Below are 11,963 nucleotides of genomic sequence, written 5' to 3' on the forward strand. Positions count from 1 at the left end.
CATACGTACAATATGTCTACACTGATTCAGGTATGTGCTACATCCATCTCATTACTTCAGGCTTCATATGTCTACACATGCAGAAAGTACGACATGAAGGTACAGTTTCATGTCTTTGATTCAATCTTGTTGATACAACATGAAAGTGCCTTCATATGTGTGATCACTTCTTATGGACATATATATTTGCTAGAACCATAAATTGACAATACACAGAACAAAGGGACATAACAGGGCAAGTAAGGGTGGAGCAGTGTGAGAGTCTCCGGCGCATGGAGGAATAACGGTAGCGGCTTGTGTGTCTCCCTGTGTCCCCGGCTGCGCAAAGGAATGGAATGTTTCATATGGAAAACAATGTGCTGATAGCACGTTAAGTAATCCTACTGAATGTTCACAACAAAACGGAGTACCTATACCCTGAAGCACGCATACATATATAACCACCAGCTAGGACAAATCTGAAATAAATTCTACCCGGCAGGAAATTAAATCGGCAAAGTGATGGGGCATGCTTATCAAAATGTAAGACACCCTCGGCAGCGCTGATAGCTTGGCAAGAACCCTGCTGCAGTCTGTTTCGCCCATCCACTCTATATTCAGTTCTTCTAAAGCTGGTGCCCAGCTCAGAAGCTTTCCCAGGAAATCGACTTCGTAGTCCAGATTCCTGAAATCATTCACACTGGCCGTTACGAGATGGTCCATTCGCATTTGCATGGTAAGCTCTTGAATGCTCGGAAACAAAACATAGACGAACACAATCAAGCAAATGCACTGATTTCACATTCATCCCACTTCCACGGTTCCACCTCAGCCAAAACATGTGGACAACCATACAAGCATAGCTCTAGAATAGAACGAACATAAAGTAGAAAACGTGCATTACCTCACTGCCGTCTGCCCTGAGACTCGGCCCAACATTGAGCGTCCTCCTCGAGAGATAAAAATCATGGATACTCCTGATCTTCCGTCGCAAGCGTCGCTGGGGGAGACGGCGTGCAGCTGGGGCTCTCCTCTTCCTCCTCTTGATCCGATCCCGCACCCTATATTCTTCACGTCTCCACTTAATCGCTGGAGGAGACGGCGTGCAGGCGGGGCTCGCCTCTTCCTCCTCTCGATCCAATCCCGCACCCTATATTCTTCACGTCTCCACCTAATCGCTTGGGGAGACGGCGTGCAGCGGGGGCTCTCCTCTTCTTCCTCTTGATCCGATCCCGCACCATATATTCTTCACGTCTCCACCTAATCGCTGGGTGAGACGACGTGCAGCCGGGGCTCTCCTCTTCCTCCTCTCGATCCGATCCCGCACCTTGTATTCTTCACTCTCCACTTACGGTCTCCCTGCAGCAGCTGTGCACGTGGGAGAGGCGGCCCTAGGCCCGTAGCAGTGTGTTGTGGAATCACTAAGGACGTTGTAGGTGAGAGCTAGGGACGTGATCATGAATGATGAGAAGAGATGTGGGTCGTTTTCTTTCCCATTAAGTAGAAGAAAGAGGAGCGGAGATCGATGTGGAGTTGGACGCGAACTGTGAGTTTCGTGTCTCATGAAGACGTGCTGCTGACAGAAAAAAAGATCGAGTTCAGATGGGCAAGATGAGATCGATCGGTGGGGACTTTTACCCCATCACTACATGATCACTACGGACCGCAAACAAGCCACGAAACCAAATAAGAATATAGATAGGCTTCGTTTTATGTGGATCTATTTTTAAATACCAGTCGTCAATCATTATAGTTAACACAAAATCAACAGATATGAAGGGGTGGCGGGAAGAGAACTATGAAATCTTCCACCTTTAATATTAGGTGTAGATATAGATATTTTGAAGAGACTAACAATGTACCGAAAGTGTAGCGTATAAATTACGGAATAGGAAACAACCATGGCAGTTTTTTTTTTTTGAGGAAATAACCTTGGCAGGTATAGCAGAAGACAACACCTTACAAACAGGGACGAAGTTAGAAAAAATTGTCATTGGGGTCAACCAATGTCCAATGCCTACTACAGCACATGCTATGGTGTGACTCACGCTGAGAGCAATATAAAGAGGAAAATACAAAAATATGCCCATTAAAACACAAATAGAAATAACATCCAAGGGCGACATGAAGAGCGAAAATATGCAATGAGCCAATGATAAACTAGTATCATAATAATAAGATTGTCATACCAAGTACTGGTTCCGCAAAGTCATAAAATCATTTGTTTACATATTCAGGGAAAATAAGCAAAAAAGATGTCTTCTAACAATTTCATTTGTAACTTCCTGAAAAGGATGAACAAAGTAATATATTATATTCACAACAATGGTGTGTAAGAAATAATATAGAGAATAAATAGCATAAACAAAAAGTTAGAGTGATGTTAGAGTCACATTTTATAACTTGCCTTCTCGATCTCCCATCTTCTTAAATAGATCAATTACGGCGTCATTCGTAATGGTAGCAAATATATCTTTCTCCACATAGCAAATCAAGCAATCACTCATGAACTGGTCACCCATTTTGTTGCGTAAAACACTCCTCACAATATTCATTGCTGAAAAGCATCTCTCCACTGACGATGTGGCAACCGGCAAAATTAGCACTAGCTTTAGAAGTTGATACACCAAAGGGAAAGCAAGATGCTTCTTAGTGTCCACCAACTTTTTAGCAAGATCCGCAATGCCATCCAAATTGGCAAATCTTTGGTCTGCTCGAACATTGTCAATGTAAATCCGAAGTTCATGTCCAAGATCCATCAATTTTGATGAATCAAAATCCTCAGGATAAAACTCAGCTAGCTTCAACAAACTCTCCAAGTTAAAAGCAGCGAAAGGGTTTTTTGGGTTGAAAGAAGCCATGCGAATAAGCAATGCAGAATTTACTTCATTGAATCTGTCATCAAACTCTCGAAGTTGCCAATCAATAACAGTGTTAAGACACTCTATTTGATAATGATGCAGGTTTGTTATATTGGTTCTTTTTCGTGTATTATGTCGATTGACATATTCATCATGCATGTTTAGCTTTGGAATGTCATGCTCTTCACAGAATGAATATACCTTCTCCAAGAGTGATTCCCACCCATTATCTCTTAGTTGTTGTAGATCATTCCTTGTTGACTTCACACATGACATTGCATTCAAGATATCTTGATCCTTTTGTTGCAATGCTTGTGACAGAGTGTTGGCACTCCCTAATATATGGAACATCATGTGCAAATAGAACACAAAATCAAAGGTTCCAAAATATGATAGAAGACCACGTGCTTCACTTTTCTTGGAATCTTTCTTGCCTTCTTTTGATACATACTTGAGGACACTAACAATTGATGGGAACAGCTGAATTAGGCTTGAGAGGGTTCTATAGTGAGAACCCCAACGGGTGTCTCCCACCCTTTGAAGTGATTGATCTTGATTCAACTCTGTGCCGGTACTAATTCGCCCACTACTTATGGCTTTTTTACATTCTCTCTATTATTCCCTCGGATCATGTCTTTTCTTTTGCAAGAAGCTCCAACCACATTAAACAGAAGAGAAATCATGTAAAAGAAATCTGCTTCATTCTTCTTTGAAATCGCTACGATAACCAATTGGAGTTAGTGAGCAAAACAATGCACGTAATATGCTGACCTATTCTCCTCCAGAATTTTAGCTTTCAAACCATTGATCTCACCCCTCATATTGCTCGCCCCGTCATAGCATTGCCCTCTAACTTGTTTGAAGCTTAATCCAATATCAACAAGCAATTTCTCAAGGGCTGACTTGAGACACGTTGTCGATGTTTCCTTCTCATGTACTACCCCAACTGGTCGTTCTAGGATTAACCCAAGCTTATCAACATACCTCAACACAACAGCCATTTTTTCTTTGTCTGACACATCGGAAGCCTCATCAATCAACAAACTGAAAACATCACCACCAATTTCTTCAAGAATAGAATTCAATGTTAACTGTAACAAACAAGATAAAATATATTTTTGGGTGCTCAGAGAGATAAATCATATGAAATAAATAAAGAATAGCGATGCTAGTAGGTAGTAATTTACCTTTGCAAAATAATTTGCAAGTTCCTTTTGAATATCTGGAGACACCCATTTGCAATTTTTTGGAGCATTGTTAAGAACTACATTCCTCACATCCCCATTCTGATTTGCTAATGTTTGTACCAACTCTCGAAAATTCCCCTTATTTTTGGACTCCTCTGATTCATCATTGCCATGGAAAGCTAAACCTTGATGTAACAAGTATCTAACAGATTCGACGGAAGTCATCAACCGAATACGATTTTTCCTTTTTGTGATGTCAGTTTGCTTGTTGAGGGCAACTTTAATGGACTGATCTTGATTGATCAAGGCATCACACCTTTTAGCAGCTACATTGTGATAGCTATTAACGTCACCCACATGAGTATCCAATCTGTATTTCTTATTCCAACTAGAGAAACCATCGACAACAAATGCATCATTCCCACCTTGACCGTCAATGCAATCTCTGAACAAATAGCAACATTGGCAAAATGCCTTATGCACTTCATCACTGTACTCTAGCCAATGATAATCTTTAAACCATTCTGGCTTGAATCTTCTTTCGAATCCTCCGATGGTCTTCTGCGGATATACAAAGCCTTCTTTTGGCCTATAAGGTCCTCTATAAGCCAGAATGGTTTAAAGATTATCATTGGCTAGAGTACAGTGATAAAGTGCATAAGGCATTTTGCCAATGTTGCTATTTGTTCAGAGATTGCATTGACGGTCAAGGTGGGAATGATGCATTTGTTGTCGATGGTTTCTCTAGTTGGAATAAGAAATACAGATTGGATACTCATGTGGGTGACGTTAATAGCTATCACAATGTAGCTGCTAAAAGGTGTGATGCCTTGATCAATCAAGATCAGTCCATTAAAGTTGCCCTCAACAAGCAAACTGACATCACAAAAAGGAAAAATCGTATTCGGTTGATGACTTCCGTCGAATCTGTTAGATACTTGTTACATCAAGGTTTAGCTTTCCATGGCAATGATGAATCAGAGGAGTCCAAAAATAAGGGGAATTTTCGAGAGTTGGTACAAACATTAGCAAATCAGAATGGGGATGTGAGGAATGTAGTTCTTAACAATGCTCCAAAAAATTGCAAATGGGTGTCTCCAGATATTCAAAAGGAACTTGCAAATTATTTTGCAAAGGTAAATTACTACCTACTAGCATCGCTATTCTTTATTTATTTCATATGATTTATCTCTCTGAGCACCCAAAAATATATTTTATCTTGTTTGTTACAGTTAACATTGAATTCTATTCTTGAAGAAATTGGTGGTGATGTTTTCAGTTTGTTGATTGATGAGGCTTCCGATGTGTCAGACAAAGAAAAAATGGCTGTTGTGTTGAGGTATGTTGATAAGCTTGGGTTAATCCTAGAACGACCAGTTGGGGTAGTACATGAGAAGGAAACATCGGCAACGTGTCTCAAGTCAGCCCTTGAGAAATTGCTTGTTGATATTGGATTAAGCTTCAAACAAGTTAGAGGGCAATGCTATGACGGGGCGAGCAATATGAGGGGTGAGATCAATGGTTTGAAAGCTAAAATTCTGGAGGAGAATAGGTCAGCATATTACGTGCATTGTTTTGCTCACTAACTCCAATTGGTTATCGTAGCGATTTCAAAGAAGAATGAAGATATTGCAGATTTCTTTTACATGATTTCTCTTCTGTTTAATGTGGTTGGAGCTTCTTGCAAAAGAAAAGACATGATCCGAGAGAATAATAGAGAGAATGTAAAAAAAGCCATAAGTAGTGGGCGAATTAGTACTGGCACAGAGTTGAATCAAGATCAATCACTTCAAAGGGTGGGAGACACCCGTTGGGGTTCTCACTATAGAACCCTCTCAAGCCTAATTCAGTTGTTCCCATCAATTGTTAGTGTCCTCAAGTATGTATCAAAAGAAGGCAAGAAAGATTCCAAGAAAAGTGAAGCACGTGGTCTTCTATCATATTTTGGAACCTTTGATTTTGTGTTCTATTTGCACATGATGTTCCATATATTAGGGAGTGCCAACACTCTGTCACAAGCATTGCAACAAAAGGATCAAGATATCTTGAATGCAATGTCATGTGTGAAGTCAACAAGGAATGATCTACAACAACTAAGAGATAATGGGTGGGAATCACTCTTGGAGAAGGTATATTCATTCTGTGAAGAGCATGACATTCCAAAGCTAAACATGCATGATGAATATGTCAATCGACATAATACACGAAAAAGAACCAATATAACAAACCTGCATCATTATCAAATAGAGTGTCTTAACACTGTTATTGATTGGCAACTTCGAGAGTTTGATGACAGATTCAATGAAGTAAATTCTGCATTGCTTATTCGCATGGCTTCTTTCAACCCAAAAAACCCTTTCGCTGCTTTTAACTTGGAGAGTTTGTTGAAGCTAGCTGAGTTTTATCCTGAGGATTTTGATTCATCAAAATTGATGGATCTTGGACATGAACTTCGGATTTACATTGACAATGTTCGAGCAGACCAAAGATTTGCCAATTTGGATGGCATTGCGGATCTTGCTAAAAAGTTGGTGGACACTAAGAAGCATCTTGCTTTCCCTTTGGTGTATCAACTTCTAAAGCTAGTGCTAATTTTGCCGGTTGCCACAGCGTCAGTGGAGAGATGCTTTTCAGCAATGATTATTGTGAAGAGTGTTTTACGCAACAAAATGGGTGACCAGTTCATGAGTGATTGCTTGATTTGCTATGTGGAGAAAGATATATTTGCTACCATTACGAATGACGCCGTAATTGATCTATTTAAGAAGATGGGAGATCGAGAAGGCAAGTTATAAAATGTGACTCTAACATCACTCTAACTTTTTGTTTATGCTATTTATTCTCTATATTATTTCTTACACACCATTGTTGTGAATATAATATATTACTTTGTTCATCCTTTTCAGGAAGTTACAAATGAAATTGTTAGAAGACATCTTTTTTGCTTATTTTCCCTGAATATGTAAACAAATGATTTTATGACTTTGCGGAACCAGTACTTGGTATGACAATCTTATTATTATGATACTAGTTTATCATTGGCTCATTGCATATTTTCGCTCTTCATGTCGCCCTTGGATGTTATTTCTATTTGTGTTTTAATGGGCATATTTTTGTTTTTTCCTCTTTATATTGCTCTCAGCGTGAGTCACACCATAGCATGTGCTGTAGTAGGCATTGGACATTGGTTGACCCCAATGACAATTTTTTCTAGCTTCGTCCCTGCTTCCATTCTATCCCCAATTCTTCCAAAGCTGGTACCCAGCTCAGTAGCTTAGCCACGAAATCAACTTCATAGTCCAGACCCTCAAAACCTTTCATACTGGCCATTACGAGATGGTCCATTCGCATTTGCACAATAAGCTCTTGAATACTCGCCTGATCCTGATCCTGATCCCATGTGCTCGAAAAGCGACTCTGCATTTTCTTCTCACAAGTCATTAGGTGCTGTAAGTACAAGAATGAACATAAGTCAGATGGAGGATTTACTGGAGCCATTAGTACCCGCATGTCAAGCTTCTTTAAGTTAGGGGCATTCTGAAACAGTGAACAAGCAGTCAAGACTTGCCTCTGGTCCCAAAAGCATATCTCAACAAAAATATGCTCCAAGCAAGTAAACACGGCAGGGAGCTTCTTAGGTATGCACCCTTTTGATAGATACTGGAACAAGAAAAGAAATAGCAACACAGATTAGTCAGAAATCAGAAGACAAAAGAAGGGCAAAGTAATGTTGGAGCTAGAAAATAGCAATAGCCTACCTTCAGGAAAAAGCCAAAAAGTGCAAGTTCTTTTATGTCACTTAGGCTACCCAATAACTTCTTGACATAGCTTTCTGTGTCATGAGCAATTGGAACCGATTGATATGCTTCAGCTTTGGGATTAAGAGTGAGAACAGCCCATTCTAGATTAGGGACATCCAACTTAATGTCTTAAAAGCCCCCATCAACATCTAGATGTTTCAGTTTAGGATCTTGCATGTTAAGGCACTTGATGCCCTCAAAAGAAACTAATCTCAAATCAGTGAGTACGGGGCAGAACGAGATCAGATTTTGGATGTCCATGTCTGTGGAGGAGAAAAGTTTTAGGCTGAGGTGAGTTAGTCTCTTGAAACCTTGGAATACCCAGGGCAACAAGATGGTGCAGTTTTCCATGTGCAGAATCTTCAAATTGCCGATAGAAAATAGACATGAGGGAATCCTATACTCCGGCAATGAGTCCAACTCGATTATAATTGATCTTGGTGATCTCCTTGACAGCATGAGCATCCACCTAGCAAACTCATCATGGTAACTTTTGTTACCTGATATATTAAACTCTTCTATGGTTCCCTTGTGGAGTGCTAGCACCATATCGACCAATGTAACATACTTTCCATCGTGCAGAAATATTTTTGGCATATCAGTCCATGCATTCCTCCAAGTACTTGATAAGATGCTAGTCCTAACCGCTTCTTCGACAAGCAAACGAGAAAGGATATCACCATTTATCTCTGGAGGTAGACTGCTCAGTCTGTCTGAACTCACAACAGATGTAGCTTCCGGTCTGGCCTTTTTACAGGTACTCATTGCTTCATAATCCAGATTAAACTGTCCTAGCATTTTGAGGGGGCCTAAATTAGCGTGGATTCAAACCACATATCACTTAAAATACGAAACATGGGAAAACTAAATGGTGAACTAAGTAAGTTGCTTGTTCATAGCAAAACGAAAAGGAAGCAACAACCGAGAGATGGCATTTGAGCGAAACAAGTCCAGTATATTTCTGCTAATAGAACTGAACTCGACTATTGCGTCAATAAGCTGAAAAACTTGATTATACTTGTGTTAAAAGAGCAAACATGTGGCATGCTGCATTCTGAAAGGGGTCATTTGAAGAAGATGTGATTAAATTTTTGAAAACCTTGTATCGCAAAATATCCAATGGACGAACAATGTAGTGTGTATAATTGATATGCTGTCAACGTGGGCAAATGATGAAATGCAACTCTACTTCAGGACAGAGTCAATTTACCCCAGAACAGGCCCTCCTTTATTAACATAGATGTGGACTCGCACATGAGCTACTTTGATCACATGCAGTCAATTTGATAAATGCGTTGATTTCCGTAAGTAGACTGATTGAGGCATGAGCTACTTTGATCACATGCAGAGATTATTTGAAGCAATAATTGGATTGATGTGGATAATACCATAGCTAATATTAAAAGCGGTGCTGGTATAAAAATATTTTGCGCTGTCAGCAAACAAATAGGAAGAAGTGAGATACTGAAGTGCTCCTACCAAGCTCCTGTACTTTGTGCTATCTTCTGGACTCAAGAGATTACCTTCTGTGAGAGATAGCTTTTCTGAGCTAGATAATGGAGTAGGTGTTGGCTTACAACCTCGCAGACCAGCCTTTTTTACCAAATCAGCTGCATATTTTTCCTGAGAGAGATGAAGCCCACCTGCATGTTTCTTCACCTCAATTCCAAGAAAATAGTGCAAGTCACCAAGGTCCTTTAGAGCAAAATCTGCACTCAAATCTTTCAACAGTCCTGTGATTGCTTTATTTGATGAGCTTGTCACAATGATATCATCAACATATATCAAAACAAATATGCATGTGTTGGACTTGTTGTAGATGAATAAAGAAGTGTCAGATTTGGATGGAATAAAGCCAAGTGCTTGCATTTTATGACAGAGACGAGAGTACCATGCTCTTGGTGCTTGCTTCAACCCATAAAGTGCCTTGTCAAGTTTGCACACATAAGAGGGGAATTTTTACTTTCAAACCCAGGAGGTTGCTTCATGTACACTTCCTCTTCTAGAACACCATGAAGAAACACATTCTGAACGTCTAACTGTCTGAGACTCCAGCCCCTAGAAACAGCAATAGACAAAACAAGACGGATGGTTGCAGCTTTAACAACTGGACTAAAGGTATCCTCATAGTCAATACCATACCGTTGTTTAAATCCTTTTGCAACGAGCCTAGCCTTGTAATGGTCAATAGTTCCATCAGATTTTCTCTTGATCCTCAATACCCACTTGCAATCATTTAAATTTTTACCTTGCTGTGGAGGAACTAAGTGCCATGTCTTATTTTTCTTTAGAGCTATGTACTCTTCATTCATTGCTTTCTTCCATTTTTCATCACCAAGTGCTTCTTCTAGAGTATGAGGTTCACCTGGTTCACCTGTAGAACAAACCATGCCATATTTTATTACACGTTTGTAATTAATAGGTTGTATTACTCCCTTTTGTAGTCGTGTACGCCGAGGAGAAGTGCCCAGATTTTCAGCCACAGATGATCCCGCAGGCTGAACAGGAGTTTCTGTAGGAGCCGATCACGGGGACGATCCATGCGCAGCAGCAGCAGATTCTGCCCCGCTCGGATTTTCTGTGGCAAGGGGCAGCGGCTGCCCATGTGAAGAGTCCGCAGAAGAGCCCGCCGCAGCAGCAGGTTCATCATTACCACATGATGGTGAATCAGCCTCGGCTCTGACGCCTGTCAGACGCACGCGCGGATCGGCGCTAGATCCCGCGCCAGCTTCGGACCCTGCACCGGTCGGGCGAACCGGGTGGCGCCGCTTGTAGCACACCGGTTGGCTGGTGAAGCGTGCACCGCCTGCGCCAACCGCGGGATGACAAGTGGCGGATGGTGATTGGTGCGGAGGTGACGACACGCCGCATCCCGTGAGCGGTGGCCGCGTGGGGCGCGCCTGGTCCGAGGCGGGCGTGTGCGCTGCTGGCGCCCCTGGCACGTCTGCCGCCGCTGATCCCGAGGCAGATCTGATACGCTGCAGGTGCAGGCGAACGGATCCCGAGAGGGATTTGTCTCCAGATTCCGGGCACATGAAATATGGCGCTGGTGGAGTATTTTCTTTACCATTTTCTTCTCTAATTTCGCCATTTTGCTTGTTGTTTTCACCTGTAACACCACAAGGCTCGTGCATATCATCAGTAAGAGGGTTAGTCAGTAGTTGATCATCACTATTGTTTCCCCCTTGATGGACACCGGAGAGATGAGGAGGCAAAAGAAGGATCTCTTGGCGAAGAAGAGCACCGACGTTGGGGTGAAGATCAATGAAAGGAAACTTAGTTTCATCAAAGATAATGTCGCGTGAGATATACACACAACCAATGGCAACATCGAGGCACTTGACACCTTTATGTTGGGTGCTATAGCCTAGGAAAACACATTGTTTTGAGCGAAACATGAGCTTTCGAGTGTTATATGGGCGAAGAATGGGCCAGCGGGCACACCCAAAAACACGGAGAGATTTGTAGTCGGGTTTAACATGGAAGAGTCATTCTAGTGGTGTTTCATTGTTAATGACACGACTGGGAAGCATGTTTATGATGTGAATAGCTGTGAGGAAAGCCTCATCCCAGAACTTGAGGGGCATAGATGCGCCAGCTAGGAGGGCTAAACCAACCTCAACTATGTGTCTGTGCTTGCATTCAGCAGAGCCGTTCTGTTGATGAGCGTCAGGGCATGACACATGATGTGATATACCATGGTTTTGGAAGAAGGAATTTAATTTTTCATATTCCCCTCCCCAGTCCGACTGGACAGCAATGATCTTACTATCAATTTTTTGTTGAACAAGAGCTTGAAAGTTTTGAAAGACTTGAAAAACATCGGATCTTTTCTTGAGAAGATAAATCCAAGAAAGCTTGTTGTAGTCATCTATGAAGCTCACATAGTAAGTGTGTCTACCAACAGAACTAGGAGCAGGACCCCAAACATCAGAGAAGATTAATTGCAAGGGTTTGGTAGAAACACTAGTAGATATGGGATAAGGCAATTGATGACTTTTTGCACGTTGACAAGAATCACAAATAGTTTCAAGATCACGCTCACCAACAAACGGGAGCTTATTTTTCCTAAGTAGTTTTTCAACTAAAGAGAAAGCAGCATGTCCTCATCTATCGTGCCACCGTGTTGATGAGAG

General features: G+C 41.3%; 1 pseudogene; it reads right to left on the minus strand.

Moving 5' to 3' along the window:
* Positions 1-447: 447 nt before the first annotated feature.
* On the minus strand, positions 448-8,592 carry LOC119273256 (annotated as a pseudogene).
* Positions 8,593-11,963: the final 3,371 nt, after the last annotated feature.

Source organism: Triticum dicoccoides, chromosome 3A (assembly GCF_002162155.2).
Source record: "Triticum dicoccoides isolate Atlit2015 ecotype Zavitan chromosome 3A, WEW_v2.0, whole genome shotgun sequence".
NCBI lineage: Eukaryota > Viridiplantae > Streptophyta > Magnoliopsida > Poales > Poaceae > Triticum > Triticum dicoccoides.